At 34.0% G+C, this 22,289-nt stretch overlaps 1 protein-coding gene across 3 annotated transcripts in view; it reads right to left on the reverse strand.

The window, feature by feature from the left end:
• CSMD3 (CUB and Sushi multiple domains 3) overlaps positions 1-22,289 on the reverse strand; it is a 1,171,099-nt gene that overhangs the window by 171,749 nt on the left and 977,061 nt on the right. The gene's annotated exons all lie outside the window — the stretch shown is intronic.

Consider the following 22,289-nt stretch of genomic DNA (forward strand, 5'->3'; position numbering starts at 1 on the left):
GAGTATATGCATATATATTTTTAAAGTTCTGATTCATATCTTAAACCTCAACTCAAAGTTATGAATATCCCCTGGGAGTCCCTAGGAAGACAGGGTAGTTCACTTAAAACATACTGAGTTTTGCATATGAACACAGGCATACACATAATACTGTAATCAAAGCTACACATATTTTGGCCTGCAAAAATAAGCTGGTGATCTCAGTCCAGTTCTTTGTGAAGTAAAACAAAATGAACGGAATAGTAAATACAATGTCTTATTGCTTTGAACAGTTTCTGAAAATTGAAATACTAAAATTTTAATATTATCCTCCTTAAAATATTTCCTAAAAGTCATGAAAACAAGTTTGTATTTCCACCAAACCAGATACATGCAGTGAATTATTTTAGTGGTTTAAAAGTCATATAAAAAATTTTGAATTCAAACCTTTTTAAAAGATCGTGAATTTGGTCCACCAAATCCTGACTACTTCAAAAATATTTAATTAAAAAAAAAATTAAGAAATGTTTTATTCACTGTTTCTGCATTTCTTTAGATTGGTGTTTAGGTGATCTGTTTTCAAATGTCTTTAAAAGGTTATACTATATATTTTTTAAAAAACGGTTTTATTATAATGCAGATATTTCCATTACTTTACCAAGTGGACAAAACAAAAAACAAACAAGCAAACAAACAAAAAACCCCATAAAAACTAAACCAAACAAATAAAAAAGATGTTAGGCTAATCACAAGAACTTTGCTACATCAGTGTTGCAACTATACTGTGTAACATGGCTTTCTGCCTAAATATCTCAAATACTCCAATAGGAAACATGTCAAATTTCCAAGCAAACCACTTCATTCACAGATATCTCAAACAGCAAAAATACACAGTTGTCCAAGAGCTTTTTCTGAGGAAAAGGAAAAAAACAAAAACTCCCTCTTTTTTCTTGTCTTTAGATCTCTTCTCAACTGTAGCTTCTCTACAGATAGACCAGAGATTTGTGTCACCTTTTAACTGAGTACTGCATGTTGAGACTATAACTGTTCATGATACAGCCATTAACACTGCATGTTTGTGTCATGTTAAGTAAAGAAAACAGTAGGGCATGCTCTTTTGAGTGCTGTTAGTAATTTGTGCTTGTAATTTGTAGTAGTAGCTCTGAGATGAGGGTGGGAAAGTTGAGAAGGGTAGGTGGTGGAGGAGCAGAGTGTTGAATCTTGCATTATTAAGCAATGAGCAAGCCACTCAACTCTTTAACTGCAACTTAACTGTGCATTAATATGGGCAATTGAAGTTTTAAATTAAAAATAGCTTTCATTAGAAAAAGATTACTGTGAGAGGATATTGAATCACTATATCAAAGATAAAATTTTAAAGGACATGTTTAATAAGGTATTTTGTAGTATGAAGAATCAAGAACACTTGCATAGAGAGCTATTTCTTACTATTATCAGATTAACTATGGTCTCGGACTGATATGTTATAATCCTGAACCAAATCCCCTTTTCTCAGTCAGAAATTTTAAGAATTAAATAGTAACTCTTAAGTTTGCTTCCCTATTTTGTCTATAAATGTCTTAATTTACTTAGTTTTCTTGGGTATAGACAGCAGACAGCAGTAGGTCTTCCAAAATGTTCTAAATGGCCAAAGGCACCCTTTACCTGATTGAAATTGATGTAGGAAAAATTTGTGAGAGACTTTAAAGTGGACTAAAAGATTACTAGCTTTTGTTTTGTTTTGTTATGGTTTGGGTTTTTTTGGTAACCAAGTTGTTGTCTAGCATACCTGGGACACTTGTGTTTATGGGGTTGTGGTGTAATTCAATGGATTATTGTCTAATGAACAGTTCAGTTTTTTATTTATTTGTAAATTCATTTTAGCATTTCTTATATCTATCTGTGTATCTAATCTACCTATTTTATCTGTCTAATTTATTTATGAATCATCTATCATTTGGTTATTTGAGTTCTCTTTTGAACTCTTGCAAAATCTTAGTGGGTCCTTCATTTAACTTGTGGTAAATAAAATTTTTGATCCATGTTTATTTTATATTTGTATTAAAATCGTGATTATGCCCTCATTTTTTTTTTTTTTTTTGTCGTTTTTTCGTGACCGGCACTCAGCCAGTGAGTGCACTGGTCAGTCCTATATAGGATCCGAACCCGCGGCGGGAGGGTCGCCGCGCTCCCAGCGCAGCACTCTACCAGGTGCGCCACGGGCTCGGCCCTATGCCCTCATTTTTAAAATTACCTTTTAACACTGATCTAGATAATGATGCCTAAACCTAATGGCTGAATCACTCTTTTATTTCTAAGATTACAATTAACTCTCCAAATCTGGGCTGATTATGCCTTTTGGCATGATTAGCAAACTCTCTCCTGTTTCTTAGTTTCCAGAGATACAGAATTCCCTGCATCTCAGCCCCAAGCTTCTTTCTCTTTCTCAGGAGATATGTATGTAGCTATCAAAAAAAAAAAAAAAAAAAAACCCAAAAAACTTTGCTCTCAGCTATTACAGTTAGATTTTAAACACCAAGTTATTTCTTAAGAGAAACTCTACTTACAGGGATTTTTTTATTCTTATTTTTTTCCCTTAAGCATAATAGATGTTAAAAATAATGTCTTTAACTCTTTGGTTTAAAAAACTGTAAATTTCATAATGTTATATATATATATTACAGAAAACTAGAAAAGAGGAAGAAAGGGGAAACCTAATAAGCTAACAATAAACATGTAAAATATCCCTATAAATAAGCCTATAAAAGTAATCTATTTTTATGCCTGTAACTACTTCTGAGCCTCTTATTTTCCATACATTTTATTCTAGAATAAGTTTTATTAATTCTACCAATATTAGTGGTGTCTATCCTATAATGTACCAGGAACTGATTTAAATGCTGAGATTGAAAAGGTGAACTAATTGGGCCAGCCCCGTGGCTCACTTGGGAGAGTACGGCGCTGGTAGTGCCGAGGCCCCGGGTTCGGATCCTATATAGGGATGGCCAGTGTGCTCACTGGCTGAGCGCGGTGCGGGCGACACCATGCCCAGGGTTACAATCCCCTTACCGGTCACAAAAAAAAAAACCCGTGAATTTATTATTATATTTGTGTTTGTTGAGGTGGCAAGCTTATCTTTATTCCACCTATGAAAGTTTGTTAGATAAGCCAATCAAATTAATTATGAACCAACAATAAGGTACTTAGGGTACATCTTTCCATGCAGACTATTGCTATGCTAATCATTTAAACCCATACTTTAAAGAAAGTCCTCTACCAACATCTAATGGGCAAAATTTGGGGGAGCTCCATACTGCAATTTTAAGCAATCTGTAATTTAGTTTTTTTTAAAAAAAATCACTTAAAAAGTCTGCTTAAATCACTTAGAGGAAACCTCTAATTTAGATCAGTTTGGTAGAATGTTTATCCCAACTTAAAATTTTTGTCCTAGTTCATTTGCTCCCCCATGAGCAAAGAAACTCAGAATGAGAAAATGCACTGTCTTTCTAGTCTTCTTTGTAGATAAAGCAAGGTTTATTTGACATCTAATTATTACAGTATCATATGCAACTAAGATAGAGGCAGAGATCCATTTATTGAGAAGGTCAGCATGGCATACATTTTCATTTAACTAAGTTTCAATAAGCATCTGTTACCTGTTCTACACGAAATCCTTTCTCCTTTGGTCACATTCATTTAACTCCAGAGACATTGTCCATTCTGCTTAATTAAACCATTCCAAATATAAATCAATAAATAACGACAGAGTACCTGGGATGGCATAAAGAAGCCCCTGGACATTAGCATAGCTAAACTGTTGGAATGCTCAGGGCAGAGCAGTAGTCAACCCTGAAAGCATCACTGTGGAAAACGACCTATGCTAGGTGCCTGGAGTATGACTAAGTGCACTAAAATGGGTTAGGGCCCACTGAAGTGTGAATTTGCTTAGAAGATGAATAAGCAGACAAATAAGAAATTAAAGCTCCCTTTCCCACGATACTCAACTATGAAATGTTGCTAAAATATTCCACCACTGTGGCCAAAAGTCTTTCCTGAACCACACTGTAGTCAGGTTCCTCTGAATCCTTTTCCTAACTAGGCCTTGACTTTCTTACTTCAGTGTCTGTTTTTGCATTGTCCAGTCTTAGCAAGAATTCTGTTAAGTCAGTTTGGCCAGAATCACCCACCCTCAATATCTGATCCCCTTGTCAAGCCCCAGCATCCCCCAGGTGATGTCTGATCACTCTGGCTTGCCTTCGGCAAGAATTCTGTTAAGTTGGTTTAATCAGAATGTCCCCTTACCCCGGATGTTCCCTCTTAGTAATTTTTCATCTACTGACCCCTGTCCTGCTCTTTGGTTATAAATTCCTTGCTCTTGTTGTATTTGGAGTTGAACTCAAAATCTTTTCCTTACTGCAAAACCCAATTGCAGTAGTTTCTATACCTACCCTGATAGTCCTGAATAAAAGCTGTCCTTCCATTCTTTAACAAATGAATTAACATGTGTGTGTGTGTGTGTGTGTGTGTGTGTGTGTGTGTGTGTGTGTGTGTACAGACACACACACACACACACACATATTTTATGCTGCCTAAGCAAAACAGAAACTTTTGGAAGTCACATTTAATTTTTGAGCCATTGAAATAAGTGGCTAGTACATTATATAGAGGCTCACTGATTTAGCAATTAATTAACTTTAAATGAGACTAATAAAACAGATATGAACATGATTACTGTTATTCAGTGATCAAGACTGGAGTTATTGAATTGAAAAGAAAATTGAATTTATGCAAATACAGAAGGGTTTCAATTTTGTTTTCCTCATTTTCTCTCAGAAGGGAATAAATTCTCAGAGTATCCCAATGGCATGCTAGTTTGAGAAGGGAAAAATACATAATCAGGCCATGGTTAAGGGAACTAATCTAAACACTGCTGTGGAAGGTGGTGGGTAGACAAAATTAAAATGTCTAAGACGCTGTGGTAAATTCAGGTTTGATTTAAACTTGTTTTGGTGTAAAATGGCTCAAATTTGGTGGAGGAAAGGAGAGCAGCAGGTTTCTCTGGGAAGTGGTAGTTCTAGTAGTCAGATACATAGTGCTGTATTAATTATTATGCCAAGGTGTTAAAATGGCAAGGCTTCTTTGCTCCATGAAAGAGTGAATGAAGCAGTTTAAAGAATGTCACCATCTACAGCTGAGCAGATTTAGGAGGACTAATGTTTTCAAATGACCAAACTAAAGGTCTGATATTCCCTATATTATTAGAACGTTTCCTGAAACTGCCTAATGAATAATTAAGGATTCAAGTTCTGGAACTCAGAACGCCATAGAACTGAATCCAAGATGAACCACAAGGGAAAGCTACTTTGCATTTCCGTTCCATGCCTCAGTTTCCTCATCTGTAAAAATAAGGATAATAAAAGTACCTAACCTTCTAGGACTGATGTGAAAATTACGTAAATTGATATGCGTAAAACACTTTGAACAGTGCCTGAAACATAATAATAAATTTTATACCATTATTAATGACTCATTTTTGTAAATATATGTGGGTACTTCAAAAAGTTCATGGAAAATGGAATTAAAAGATAAACGAACCTTTCCATGAACTTTTTGAAGACCCCCTTGTATATGTTACTAATTCAATCTGAAAAATTTACTGATAGGCAAAATTTAATTTACTTCTAGTGTTAGCATATCTTTTTTCATTCTCTGCTTTTTACATATATGTATTTACAATACATGATAGAATTGATTGTGTTAGACAAGTATTTCAGCTATTTAAATCAAGGTATATGCATCGTGCAATTTCGAAATAGCTGTGCACTTCTCTGTCTACTTGATTTTATATTTTATCCTTTTGGGTGGAAGAGGAAAATATAATTATCTACCTCCTATTTGAGCTAAGAAAAGCTGAGCAAGGTGAGAGGACATTCTACTTTTGTTTTTAATCCCTCTATCTTAAGTCCTTCTGTTGCAAAGGCATTGAAACTCCCTCGCACACACACAAAATAGTTCCACACAGAAGGAAATCTGTGCAGAAAAAGGAATTTAGAAATATTACAAATTTCTATTAGACCTCAGCTTGATTCTCAATACACCTGTTACTCCTTTTTCCAAAATGTGCACATTCATTTGTATTCTAGGTTTTATTTTGATGACTATATCAGATACTCAGATGGTTAGCTGCTCTGTTAAAAGTTTTGTAAGAAGCAACCTCTGTTTTGCTCAGCTTGCATGTTATTCACCAACACAGCACAGATGAAAATACACATGTGCACCCACACTACTAACAGAGCATAAATTAAAAAGATTTAAATCAAAGATGCATTGGGAACTACACTTGATTATGTGTGAAAACATAAAAAATTACTGTTGATGACATAAGCTATCAAAAAAATTGGCTAGTTTTTAAGAATTTTTCCTCATACTCTTGTTTCATATGAATATTTCAGTACAATATTTTAGAAATTTTCATTCATGCAGGAACACTTCCCTTTTAAATCATATACAGAACATTTGCTGTCTATAAACTCTGAACTGTAAAAGTACTTACAGTGTAAATAGCTAGAATGGTGCAATTGGGGATCATTAAACCCTTGTATGTCTCATGACTTTAAAGGCTTTCTCATTTATAGATGATTACAAAGTACTCAATTAAAACTTCAACTTTGAAAGCTTTATGAAAATCTATATTATGAAAATCTACTCTCAAAAGCACCAGAAAGGCAGAACTTTTAAAATCAGTCCCCAGTAAAATCAATGTACTATTTACTTTTAAAATGCTATCTGGCACTGGAAAAGTTTGGGTAGGAGATGCATTAATTGATATAATAATAAGTGAGAGTTTCATTAGTGTTTTGGAAGCTTTAATGTTTTCTGCATATCAGTTAGATTCCAAACACTTAATCTTATTATCATAGCACAGTATTAGTAAACTGTTAACTCATGATGAGGTGCTTTATACTAATACAGCATTTTAGTGAAGGTAAATCATGGGCATCACATAGTAATTATCTGGGGACTATTAAAATCTCCATGCAGAAGCCTGGCTCCACCCTAGATGCTGGGGTCAATCCTGCCCTACAGCAAAATCTAGAAGTCCAAGGTCAACAGCTTATAGAACATAATGAGATTATTCTGGTTCTGAAAATAAACATACCAAAATCTCAATATGTATTGTTATTTTGTAATAATTAGGAAATAAAAGATATTATTAAAAAATTTTATGGATGTGACTAAGTACCCATTATCCAATAACTTAGTAGCTCCAGGAATCTAAGTCTGTTTTGAACTCAAAACAGTAAATAGGGTCCTAACTTATCTTCTTGTTAACAATTTCTTGTGTGATACTTCTGTCAATCCATAAACTACTTTTGCTGACTAAAGCCATAATATCTGCCTTCAGGCTTCTGTTCATATTGTGACCATTTGCTTACCACTAAAATGTCAAAACTGCCTATTTGACATATTTTAAACATATAGACATTGCAAAAAACATCTTACAGCAAATATAGTTCAATTTTCTTTAATTGTTCCAGGAGCACATATCTATTCAAATGCAGGACAGCAGCTTATATGCAATTTGGCACTTGTAACATTTTCCAACAGCTGAGAATTAATTTGGTGTTTAAAAGCAATGAAATCAAGAAAAACACAATAAGCAATTCTATTGCATGTTTAAAAGAATTAAAACAGGAAAGCAAAATAAAAAGTTTAAAATGTCAGAGTATTTTATTAACACTTTCATTTTAAACTCATTTACAATTTGGGTGAGTAATTTCCTTTAATCATCCCTAAGATTTTTTTCTACATATTTGGCAGAATATCCCAAATCACAACTATGCCAGACAGATTCTGATATGGGTTATAAATTAAGTTAGTGGGATTTTTTTTATTATTATGTAAATTTTCAAATATATACCAAGCTGAGAGAATACCAAACACTCATGATATCATCACCCAACTTCAACACTTATCAATATTTTCCCAATCTTTTTTTTATTTGTCACTTCCTACCTCCCTATATCCCCAACCTGGGAATATTTTACAGCAGCTCCCAACATCATACCATGCAGTGGATTATGTCTCCCCCAAACTCACTGAAACTTGACTTTTGTCACCCAAGTTTTATGTATTAAAAACTTAGCCCCCAGTGGAACTGTTAAGAGGGTGGGAGATCCTATTATGGTAATTGAAAGGTGGAGCCTTGAAGAGGCGATTGGATTGTAGGACCATGCAGTAGTGAATGGATTAAAAATGATGGTCAGGGGTGTGGTTCTGAGGGCTTTAAAAGAAGAGACGTGTCTGTCTTTCTCTCTCTGCTCCTTCTCTGCTTCCACCACCTTGGAATCTGACACCCCTGGGTCACTGTCGCCACCACCAGATGGACTTTGGATTTCCCAGCCTCAGAAACTGTAAACAATAAATTTCATTTTTCTTTATAAATTACCCATCCTCAGGTATTTCGTTATAGCAACACAGACTAATACATACCCTTTCTCCCAAAGCTTCAGTATTTATCTCTAACAAACAAGGATTTAAAAAAAACAAAACATAACAAAACAAACAAACAAACAAAACCCTATAATGTAACTACCAGATCTAACAACATTAACAATAATTTCTCTATTTCATCTAATCACTATTTTTCATTCCCATTTCCCTGATTTTCTCCAAAAAGAGTCTTTGTGCAGTTAGTTTGGTCAAATTAGGATCCAAACAAAGTCCATACATTTTATTTTATTGATGTATCACTAAAGTCATTTTTAACATAAAAAATCCTGGACCCCCATCTTATCTGGGGAAAAATAAGGATCTTTTAAAGGCATGGATATTAAAATAGGACAAAATTCAATTGAACAAAATTTTATCATCATCTAGTTTTTGCTGAGAGTTAACTTTATGAGAGATAATATAAACAAATAATTCACTTCTGTTCAGAGGACACCTCTAGAGGTGAGAGGGCTACTAAATGGATATGGTTCTTGACCCCCCTGACTCCCATTTTAGTCAGAGAAGCTCTGTTTCTCTCTGTTTTATATATGAGATGTTGACATACAATTCAGCATTAAGCCTAGACTCAAGCTCTTGCTTTTACTGAATTCTTTAACTTCACTCTGCATATTGCCTCCTGCAGGCACAGCACCCTGAACCCCTGAACACCCAAAGTTCCACAGCGTAAGGGTTCTTCAGTTGGCAGAATTTACAGCTACTTTCGGAAAACAGATGGAGGGGTATCTCATAGAGCAACCTTTCAAAGATTTCAGAAAAAATCATCACTAGTTATCTCTTTAACTTGGGCTCTAGCTTTAACATGTTCAGAACCATGCTTGCACATTTCCAGAACAAAATGAGTTCTAAGCTTACTTACTCTTATTATAGATATATTGTGACAATGTTCTGACATTTATTTTTCTGGACCAGCGTTCATTAAGAATGCCCAATTTTTAAGTGAGAGAATTTCCTGCAACTAGAAATTGAGAAAATGGAATATCTGGTGCATTCATTTATTTACTCAATGAATAAATAATGTACTAAAAAAAGGCATAATATTAATTAGTTACCACTCACTAAGCCCTTACTTTATGTAAGGAACTGTGATAAGATCATATATATAAATATACACCATGTATATATATATGTAGATCATATATATATATATATACACCAAGATCATATATATATATATATATATACACCATGTATATATACACACACCACACATACCAGCTAGATTGATCTTCAAAACAACCTTTGAGGTAGGCATTATAACCTCCATTTTACAGATGAAAAAAAACGTGAAACTTAAGTAACAATGACCATCAAAAAATTACTAACCAAAGGGGAGAGCTAAGATTTGAGTTCATAAATATGAACTTGTCTTGAGCCTTGTCTCTTAACCATTACCCTAGAGAGCCTGGGGTCTACTGGTGAGCAAGTGGTCTTGGAAATCATTGAAGAAATTTTACTACAGCAAAACCCAACAAATACAATCTGTGATGAAGGATCTGAAGTAAATGAAAAGAGTGAATTATTTTTTGGTTATTTTGTTGAGAAAGATGGTGAAAATATTTTACAATATGTTCATAAATACACTCATCCTGAATGGTCAAATTGTTTAGTCATCATTAATAACAGAAGAGTAAATTTCTATCTAGAAAATTCACATATTTATATAAAACTGTATTCTTAATGAATAAGGTGTTAAATATTCTATAGACTGAGAACTTTTAGGGTAGATTTTAGAATTCAGAGGAGTAGCAGAACCTATTAAGGAACTTTTGTTTTCACATAACTTCTACAAAATAAAATGTTAGTCATAAAGAGCTTGTAATTTGCAGTCCTACAAGCCTGGGTTTAACCGGTTTTGCTACTTACTGGTTGTGTGACCTTGAACACACTACTAAGTCTTTCTGAATCTTTTTCCTAATACTCAAAGTAATACCCACTCCTTAGGACTGTTGTAAAGGTTAACCTGTAAAGCATCTTGCCCAGCAGGTACTTAATATACACAATATCACTCACACGTCCACCCCCGAAAACACACTATATCTTATGACACTTCTAATCTGTTCTCTTAAAAATTTCAAAATTAATATATGATTTTATAAATAAATGAAATTATCCATATATTTTTAAAATTCTATCACATCTGATGATCCACAGTGAGAGTTAGTAGTAATCTTAATAGTGGAAATAAATAGATATAATAGAATATCAATGTTGGAAGACACTTTATCAGTCATTTGGCCCAGTTTATCAAGTGCTATATGTATCTTTTCAGTTCTTTAACCTTCCCCCATGAGTACATATGCATATAATGGAGCATGAAGGAGTTATTGCAATAAATCTGCAGAATATGTATTGTTCAAGGGACACTTTGAATTGTATTAGTGGACAAATTGTCTTATTTATTGTTTTAGTTCCCCAAAAGACTTTTCTTTGGTAATTTTGTTTCTGTTCAGAAACAGTCTTAAACTGTACTGTCCACAATCAAAAAAAGAAAAAAAAATGTATGTTAGTCTGAAAAGAGATATTCTTTGAAATACAACTAAAGTAATGCATCTCACCATTGTCATTTTAATATTTTTGCCATCATTTGTTATCACCTTTATTACTGATTTCTGGCAACATCATTATCATCATCATCATTATCAAAAGTACCTAATATTCATTCATAATTTCATCCCAAACATCTACATCTTTATTAAATTAGTTATTTACTATGCACAAAACATTGCACTAACTGCTGAGAAAGTTTCAAATGGAAATTCCAGTCCTCATAAACATTGATAAATTTCAGTTTTTCATATAAAGATACTTTTGACTAGAAAATCATTTAAGTATACATTTGGTGCACATTTAAAACTTATATTGATTAGTATCACCAGTTGATAAGCAATGAGCTTATTAGTGTTTGAATCTCTGCCTCTTCACCCCAAATTTTTGCATGTACAAATAAGTTTAGGTTCTTTTAAAAAAAAATTTTTTTATAAAGACAATTGATAGATCTACCAATGTTAAAACAGGTCAACTTTCCACTGCACTAGTACAATCCAAATTTTGACAGGTGGCTTTTCATTAACAAAGAGCTAGATCTCGTAAATTCATCACCGCAATAAATTAGTGATACAGGGGCCAGTAGTGATTAGCCTGTTAACTCTCATATTAGACCTATCCATAATAATCTATGTATGGGTGGCATTCAAAACATATTTACCAGTACACTGTTATAATTTAAAAATGCATATTCACTTAAAAACAAAGTAGAGATAACAGGTGACCAGATTAAATCACATATCAATTTGACCTGAAATCATTGTAGTTAATGAAAATAATGGAATATTTTAACTGCATAAGACTTCCCAATTGTCTAATTCAATTCCTTGTTTTACAAATGAGTAACTGAAGTTGAGTGACTTACAATACAAATTCTATAAGAAAATGCATTTTAAGCTCCAATTAGAATAGTAAGAAATCCATATCTCAGCAGGATTTGGGACTTCACTGAGAGAAAACATGTTAAATCTCTGGTTATAAATTACTTAATTACTACATCTGCATGGAAAATACAGCTTACTCTTATTATACTTATATCCTTATACTCAAAGACATGCCCAAGTCTATCACTAAGGTGCAGAAGTGGAAAATAGTGAAGTACTTATAATGAAGTGCAGTATTTTCAAATTGGAAGATGCATATGTGTAGCCTGAGAATGTCTGTACTCTTGTTCTTAATTTAAACCAATAATTTATTTTTGAGATCCCATTAACATATTTTTCTGCCTTATTCTCATCAGATTTGTGTCTTTTTTCCCACTGCAGAGGGTGTAAAAGTCCTTGTACTACTGTGTGATGAAGTATTCAAGTTCTCGGTGTTGTCTAGACATGCCAGAAACTGAGGAGCGTGGAACCATTCTAAATATTTTAAATTACTTAATAAGCTATAGTTCCAATGGAAATACCTCATATTACATTATAAACAGGATTTTTACTTATACATGCAAATTTTATTCATAGAACTGCATAAACCATTTAGCTTTTAAAAGAAGCTGTGTGAAAAATGCGTTTTGGATTGTCTTCACAGGGAGTATGGTTGAAAATTAATCATTTTGTATCTGAATGCAACTGGAGCTAAAATAGCAACATCTCCATGCTTCCCAACTTACTTGGAGGAATAGTTAACTGTTTAAAGCCCAGATCAATGGGAAATAGAGGGAAAGGTAAATTAAAAATGTGATTGCAGAAAAACAAACAAACAAACAAATACCTCATCTATTTATTAAATTGTTTCTAGTTTCCATAGCAAAGCTAAGAATAACTAATAGTAAGTTTTAAGTAAATATTTACAAATTAATTTTAAAACAGACTCATATTATCATTATCAAAGAACTTATAACGAACACAAATTATTTGTGCAGGTGAGTCACTTTCTTTTATGTGTTGGTCAAATGGTTTATAAAGCCATATTAACTCACTTCAAAACACGAATGGAACCTACTTTTTTTTTTGAATGAATGAATGAATGAAAACTTTGCTTAATAGAGCTTTCATTAAGACATCCGATAGAGACCAAGAAGTATAAAATGTGTAATCGAGTTTTCCCAAGTATGTCTGAGTTTGATCCAAATTACCATCAGAGAAGTATTACTTCTTTTCACATTGCTGTTCTTCTATTTCATCATCTTTTTTATCTAATAAGAATTTCATTGTTTAAATGTTTCTTGAATAATAGTTAATATGAGTAAATAAATAAATTTTATTTCTTATCTGTTAGTTGTTGGAGATTCTTTGCAGTTAAATGATGCTGGACCACATTAGCAATAGCCATTAATCAAAGAAACCACAAGTAAAAGTGAGCATTATTATTTATTTGACATAATATGATATTCCAAAATAAATAAGAAACTCTGAAAACCTTTGGGCAGTATGCTGTGAAAGGATCACATGTGGCTTACAAGTAAAGTTTTGAAAATCATAGTTATTAAAAATCTTACACTAAATTGTATTTTTATACTTCTTTTTTTTCATATTCAGAGACTATAGGTATCCATTGTTATTAAGTTGTTATTTCAGATTATAAATTATATTCTGAATTCAAACTATGAACTCCTAATTTTCTCTCAGGTAAATTTATAGCTTAGACAGTTCACTTAGAGTCAGTGGAGAGTGAGAAAGAACCATTAGAACAAAACTAAAGAAAGCCTATTGTCATTCTTTTATGGTTTCATTTGCTGCATTTACTTGTGCTGGGAGGATTTTGTTGTGTATTGTCTTAGACTTTACTCATAATGACTTGAGTAACAGGCATTACTGTGCCCATTTTGAGGATGAGGAAATGGGTCTCAAGCCACCCCAGGTGAGACTTTGCAGCTGATATTTACACTCAGGGCCTCCTGAGCTTATATCCCCTACTTTTCAGCACTGTAGTAAACAATGTAGCATATTGCACACTCAGATTAGATCATTTTTAACATTCCCTTTTCCATATGGTAAAATGATTTTCATTAATAATCCCAAAATGAATAAATGCTAATGGACAGAAAAAATATAGTTAGTGAAAAGTTTTTTTATTTTTTTATTATTGAACTCTATGGGTGTGTTTAACAGTAGTAAAACTTTTTAAATAAGAAGACAAATATGGTACAAAAAAAAAGATGGAGGGCCGAGCCCGTGGCGCACTTGGTAGAGTGCTGCGCTGGCAGCGCGGCGACGCTCCCGCCGCGGGTTCGGATCCTATATAGGACTGACCAGTGCACTCACTGGCTGAGTGCCGGTCACGAAAAAACGACAAAAAAAAAAAAAAAAAAAAAAAAAAAAAAGATGGAGTAATACTTTAATTACATAAATGTAATTTTTTTTAATGGGAAAAAACATTTACTAAAATTTGGATTCTATTTTAGTCTTTTAAATTTTAGACTGTAATAAAAAATCCAAGTGGTTACATAGGATGGCATAATTGAAATAAATAGTCAAATTCTGTGTCTTTGTCTTGCAATCATTGTTCTATCATATAATGTTTAACATGAGAATATATAGTAAAATGAGACATGAACCAAAGTGAGCTGGAATAATTCCAAATCGTTAAAAATTTGCTCTAAAGAATGATTGTTAGCTTAGTTCTAGTATGCCAAGGGCAAAAAATAAAGTGAAATCATTTCAAGTAAAATAACATTGGTGAGGTGGTGTGTGTGTGTTGTGTGCAGGAGGAGTGGTAAAAATATTTTTAAAAATTAGTAAGTACATTTCAATAGATAGTTTGTATTGATTACAAGCCTATATTTTTTGAAACAATTCTTTTGCATCAAAGCAACTAAATAGAATCACAAGTCATGTTTAAGTTTTTTCTCATTTTATTAGTTAAAAAAGCTGAAACATCTGAATTATTCCATTCACTAAGAAGTACCTGGCCACTCTGTGACCCTCCTTTCTGTAACCTCATGAAACCAGACTTCATGGGTTAATGTCCCCACCAGCATCTCCTAAAATTATGGTATTTCCCCCACTTTTGACTTTGTTCATGCTAGACCCCTCTCTAATCTTCTTAGCTAACGTGTAATCATCTTTGAAGACTTAGAATTACTTCAGAATTTATCAGATTCAGTTTTGTTCAAATACGTTTCCATTGTATCCACTGCTTATCATGCTCATATAAGTTATTTAGCTTTTTCCTTCTTTATTTGTGTATGTCCAGTGCTTACTTCCTTGGCACTCACTACATGCTTGCACAATGAATGTAGAAACTCCACTTATGTACAAAAAATAGAATCAGAAATGCTGAGACAATGTTTTCACCCTTTTCAGGTAATCATGGTACCTTGCAATCATTTCAAATTCAGGTGTTAAAAAACTATTGTGTCAGCATGGTTCTCCCTTTTTCATTTTCTTTGTTTTCTCTCACAATCAATATTGTTTAAGCAATTATCAATCATATCTGACAATGCTTCCTTAAATATAAATTGAGTTGCCACAGTTGTTTTAAAAGGATAAAAAAATGAGAATATTTTGTACAGTTCACTTGAGATTGATGGCTTCCTGTTCTTAAGAAGGCGAAATGGAGCACTACTGGTCAGGTAAAAACAAGCTGCCTGTCCACAACTAAACTCATTTTCCTGTCCCAAATCTCTCCTAACTTGAGGAAAGATATCTGCCCAATCCATTTAATGACATTTATGATGGCCTATTCTATGGTTCTTCCTAGAGTACGTCCTTCCATTAACTTCATTCGTAGAAGTATGCAAGTCATTACTTTCTATTTCCTAAATGTGTCTTGATTTTAATCTACCACCTTCTCTTCACTCCCATTATTACATTCTCAATTCAAGCTCACACCACCTCTGACCTCCTAAGTGATGTCCCTGTTTACAAATATGGAGCAAGTCCAATTTATTCTTCACACCGTTAGGGAAGTGATTAATCTAAAATGCAAATCTGATCATGTCACTTCCCTGTATAAGGCAGTGAAATTGAACAGATGTGCTGCATGAATAGTTTGATATTTTCATATTCTTATTTCCCCCAACTGTTTCCCTAGCACTTAATTTATAAAGCTTATCTAGATCCCTGCTGCCACCAGTACATACTATGAAGTAAAGGATTAACATGTGCTTTTTCATTTTCTGATGTGAACTCTAGATCCTTAAACTATAATATGTTAGTGTTTTATTAATGCTCATTAAACAAGAACAACTATTTTGCAATTTTTAAAGTTCTCATCTGTAATTTCATTTCTGGAAAGGGGACTTGGAGTTGCTAAAAACCAAGGTAAAGGAGAATATAAAAATTTAAATACACAGAAATATTATTTTTAAAAAAGAGATATAAAATAATGTCATCATAGAAGGTAGAAACTTGGATACACCAAACAACCAATTGGACATTTGATCTTAGGAAAAAGAAGGGGGAAAACAACAATACCTAGAAACTTGGTCTCAAGGTTACAGCCAGTTTAGAAGCCAGGTTAATAACCAATTATTTAACAAATATTTTTGTGTTGACAAGTGAGTATTCTTGGAACTGAGGATATGCAGTCTCTGCCCTCAAGTGTCTCAAAGGCTACTGGAGGAGACTGATACATTAACATATATTTACCACTCTGTATGCTAAATTCAGTGATACAGATTCTTTCCTTAGTGTTCTGCCCATGCTATTCCTTGCTTGCAATGCCTTCCTTTTTCCCCTCTACATGTGTCCGGCCTTAAAAACTAACGCCACCTTAAGTGACATTACAAGCGGCGCCATTATGGGCCCACAAGGGTGTATTAACGTGGCAGCCTAAGATGGTACTGGGAAGAAGTAGGGTGGGAGTGTCTGCGGGACCTTTGCCTTAGCCCTTATTGGCCAAATATGCTCTTCCGTGCTCATGAACACTGCGTGATTGCAATCGCTAGGCATTGAGACAGGATGCATGCTCTCGTACCTTTAAGCTGATTGGAGGATGTAAAAACCTCCCTTCCCCATTTGCCTTTAAAAGCAAGTGCTTGTGTGATAATAAACAGAACTGCTCAACAGAACCCCCGCCAAGTCTGAGTGTCCTTTAATGGGCTGGTTGGAATGGCGGCTGTGCTCACCTCTCTTCACACCTCTCTTCCTCCATCTCCTCTCAATGGGGACCAGGGAAAGAGGAATCTGGGCAATCCACCCGCCCACCAGAAGGGACACCAAGGGAGAGACTGATAGCAAGGCAAGGGCTGTTCGGGTCAGCCGGTGGTGGACCTGACATACCTGCATGACATCTACCATTGTGTCAGCTGAGAACAAGGCTCATCTCTTCCATGGATTCTCTCTGAATTCTCATCATTCAACCCCACCCATTCTTAACTCACTTGAACTCCTGGGTGCTAATACTGGAACCACCCATTCTGATATGCATCTGTTGGCTTTATTTTTTTGTTTCAATTTTAATCTTTTTTAAAATTGACAGATAAAATTGTATGTATTTATCATGTACAACTTGATGTTTTGAAGTATATATACATTGTGGAATGACTAAATCTAGCTAATAAACATATTCATTGCCTTAAATAGCTATCATCTTTGTGTTGAGACCATTTTACATCTACTCTCAGCATTTTTCAAGAACACAATATATTTTTTACTATAGACACCATATTGTACAATAGATCTCTTGAACTGATTCCTCCTGTGTAACTGGAATTTTGCATCCTTTGACCAACATCTCTCCATTCCACCACCACCTCAATCCCCAGTAACCATTATTTAACTCTGTATTTCAAACAGACCAACTTTTTTAGATTCCACGTATGAGCGAGATCACCTGGTATTTGTCTCTCTGTGCCTAGCTTATTTCACTTAACATAATGCCCTACAGGTTTGTCTGTGCATTTCTTATTTAAAGGTAACGTCTAATGGGAGGAACTGTGTGCCTCACACACCGCTTCACATTGGGAACACAAGTATAAAAGACAGGCACAGTTCCAGGTCTCATGAAACTGGCAGTCTAGCTTGGAATACAGTCATTAAGTCAAAATATATATAAGGTATATGAAATGAGTACTATGACCCCAAGTTGTGACAGGACAACATAAAAAGTTCAACTAACAATATTTTTATCATTACGAGTATGAAAAGTTCTAAGAGTGGCTTCATATGTCTCTTCCTATGTGGATTTCATCTTAAGCAGAGAGTTTCAAAGAAATTGAGGTCAATCATGAAAATCTGTGAAACCCAGTCTAAAATCATGTTGAACCTTACTAATAAAAAGACAATCAATAGGGCCGGCCCGTGGCTCACTTGGGAGAGTGCGGTGCTGATGACACCAAGGCCATGGGTTCGGATCCCACATAGGGATGGCCGTTTAGCTCATTTGGTGAGCGTGGTGCTGACAACACCAAGTCAAGGGTTAAGATCCCCTTACTGATCATCTTTAAAAAAAAAAAAAAAAAGACAATCAATAATTACAAATGTTTATGACCAAAATCTCCAAAGTCAGAAACTCATTTACAAACATGAAATTGTGTATGTAACCTGTGTTGGAATAAGTCACCAGGGACTTTTTCTTTTTTTCTTATTTTTTTTTATAAAAAACTTAAAATTTAGAAATTATCTGTGATTTGTCAATAAACAACATTCATTGAGAAGTGACTACCCTGTGGACTTTATAGAGATAAAACAAGTTAGAGGTCAAAGTTTCTGTACTTCAGGTGAAATAAAAAAAATAATGTCTGGTGCCATTATTCCTAATATTTTTTGCATAAAATCTTCTTAAAAATACCTTTTAGAATGTCTTTAAGTTTTGTCTGTACTATATATTCCAAGTTGGGTGAGCTTTTAAAGTCATTTTTCTAACTCTAATCTGTTTTTCCTTTTTCCCCTCATTACTCTTTTCCCCAAATGAATTGAAAAATTAGCCATAACATGATTCAAGGGAAGTGAGAGAGACAAGATCAAGTGGGAAAAAGGGAAAGTAGTTATCACCAACTCTCATAACCTCCCCTTAAGACACTTCCCATGATAGATGAGTTACCCTGTGTGAGAAAATGTTGCACGATTAAAGTCAGTCACTTATGTAATCTATTACATGAGTCACTGTCTATGCCAGATACTCAGGGCCAGCCTGAAGCTTGTGGGTATACACAATTTGCTGATAATTTGTTGTTTCTTCAAACCAATAGTTGTTAATTACAAACTGGGATCAGGGAGAAACTGCTTTCTAAATAACAAAAATTGTACACATTTTTAGTTTTAAAATATGGGATTTTTTATATGAATATGAATTTGTAAAAGAGCATATATGAACCAGATGATAAGTTTCTTAACAGACTTTGTTTTGGTAAAAATTCCTATTTCAAGCATTGGTAAGTTTCAGAATTTCAATTGATGGTAACTACTGACTTTGGATAATAGTTCATTGTTCTAGAGATTAATGGTAGAGACTATGAGATGTCATATGGAGCCTGCATTAGCCTGTCCCAAATGTACTCAAAAGAGATAGGTGAACAGAGGGAAAAAGAGGTTTAACTTAGTTGTTGTGGGGGGAGGGGGGTGTATGTGTATGTGTTTGTTTATTTTCACTTGAGGTAATTAGATAGAGATTCTAGATGGGGATAGGATCACTTTTTATTTCTGTGGATTGATACTCTGAACAGCTACCTAAGTTCCATCAGCCCCAAAATCAGGCTGTAAAGATAACTTAAGTATTATTGCCATCAAGTCAGTCTTCACCCTCACAGATATTAAGGTTAATAAACTTCATCAGACTATAGGCCACTGAATAACTATTGGAAGAAACAAAACTGGAAGAAGTCTGCACTACTTCAGGATATCAAACACCTGGTGTCTCCTTTTGATTTTGATATTTAAAAGGTTAACCTAAAAAGGCACATTCTATTACTAAATTTAAAAGTTAATTTTTAACTTTGTCTACTTTTTAAATGTTATTTTTTAAAGCTGACTGGCAGTATAAAGCAGAAGTGTTAACTTCTTTAAGAATCATTTTATGAAAGAAACTTCCTCACTGTGTATTTATTTTACACAGAAAGCATACAGTACACAAAAGGTTGCAGATTGCAAGTAATGACTTAGTGAAAAGGGCGGTAAGACCAATGATGGTTATGAGGTATGACATGTGTCTGCCGTTTAATTTCCTTAGAGACGTAGAGTTTGAACAAACAGAAATGATGGATGAATTCTGCAGACTGAACTACTCAATAAATACAGGAAGGCCACCTTGAGCTGTGAAATCTACTTTGCACAAAGTGAAGTTTTCTTGAGCTGACTCATGCTTGTCACACTCAGTTGTGAAACGTGACTTGCTTTGTAGCTGCATATTTCTTTTCAGGGACTAACTATGTGGCAAGCACTCATGAAGTACTGCATGCTGAGTCCTATTCACCACAAGTACGAACATACCAAAAATGGGGCACACAAGAGAAAAGGCTTATTAACTTTTTTTTTCAGTTTATGCTAACTTCTTCTTCCCCATGACTAGCCTGAAAATCTTGTCTTTCCTCTCTCTTAGAAAATCTACCTCTGCTTGACCCAGTCCTAAACTTTGAAAGTTTTTACTTGTTTTTACTTTCATCTGTCTACTTTTGCCTCGCCTCCCTTCCTTTCATCCTTTGATTCTACATCATGCAACCCCACTGAATCATCTGAAAACTAACAAATACCTCTTGCAGGGGAAAAAATGAGTGAGCAAAGCAATAGTTCAAAGCAGGGAAGGAGTAAGGCTAAGAACACTCATATGTTAATAAGTATTTTCCTATCATACAGGAGTTGGAGACACATGCTTACTGCATTTTGTATTGCTCTTTATTATGTACTTAAGGTTGTAGATAAGCATATTTCAAACTGATGGTGAAAATCCCTTAATAGTTATAAAATCAATTTATAGATCAGGACAAGAATTACATTTTTAGTGAATTAAAGTAGTATGGAATGGGGTAGAAGAGAGTAAAACAGAACACAACAAAACAGAGGACATCTGAGAAAGAAAGAGAAACTGAACTGAGTTGAGAAACAAAACATATTTCTTAATGCAGGTCTCAGTTAAAAAGTTTGAAAGTTTATAATGTTATCAGATACTAATTAAACTATTAATTTCTGTACAAAGACAAAAACTTAATCCTGATGAATGTTTACTTTAACTCTGTTGGAACTATTAACTGAGATCCAGTCATATTTTGGCATAAATTACAGGGACAAGAAAGTTACTGTGATTCCAATTAAATTCCTACTTCAAAAGTAGAGGCTTATCAGTTCAAATGAAAGTGGGTGAGAACAATGTTATCATTGTTTATTCAGAAATAAACTTAGAGAGTAAGCTCATATTCCAAGAAGACAAAATAACTCAGCATTGTAGACACTTGCCTCCCAAGGGCAGAAATGATCGACAGCAGGGAAGAAATGAGGAATGTTTCTTTTATGTATTTTACCAGCTGTGTGGAGCAAAATATAAGGCAGGGATATCTAAGGACATATTTATGTCTTATTGTCACCTTAAAAAAATTTACCTGAATAATAATCATATTTTTTTGCTTTACAGATGACTGTAGAAACCTTTTTAATCAAGTTAATAATCTTTAACTTTTGGATTTAGTGAGTTAAAAAGAAAGTAGTAGACCATCTATTTTGGTGGTGAATGATTTTTGGTGGGATCAATTATTTCTTTCATTTCTTTTATTTATCTCTATTAGGTTATTGATTTACTTGCAAAGTTCCATTAGTGTGTGCATATGGTCTAATAGCTATTTTGTTTCTTCATTGGGATATATGGGATAAATCTGTAAGAGAACTGAATAGGTTTTCAAATATAATAACTCCAGACTACTTCCATTTTCTGCCGGAACAAACCGGGAGATCTTCAGCTATGCCCAAGCATTCTTGAGATGTTCAAGGTAGTGCGAAGTGATGCTTAGGAGTAAATTCTGATAGATTTGAGTTGCAAACCCAAAACTGAAAAAAAACTTTGGCCAAGTTAATTAAATAAGCCTATCTAATTCCATTGGTATAAAGATTAAATAAGATACTAATGCAAACCTCTAGCATAATGTCTGGCATATGATCATGATTGTGTTTCTTTCTTACAATTCATATAGCAGAGTTGGGATATAATACCAAGTTGTTTGTTTGACTAATAAATGCAACTTCCAGTCAATTACGCTAATTTATCATCATCATTATCTTTGTTGTTGTTAGCACATTTTTAAGCATTTTCCTTTTACTTTCCTCCAAATGGCTACCAGTATCCTTCCTTCTCTTTTATGGACTATTTACTACTTATAATCTATGCTGCACAATGCTGTCTAAAATGCTGTATCATTATTATTACTATGTGCTTTGCTTGTCCCC

The sequence above is a fragment of the Cynocephalus volans genome, chromosome 15, assembly GCF_027409185.1.
Source record: "Cynocephalus volans isolate mCynVol1 chromosome 15, mCynVol1.pri, whole genome shotgun sequence".
NCBI classification, from domain to species: Eukaryota; Metazoa; Chordata; class Mammalia; order Dermoptera; family Cynocephalidae; genus Cynocephalus; species Cynocephalus volans.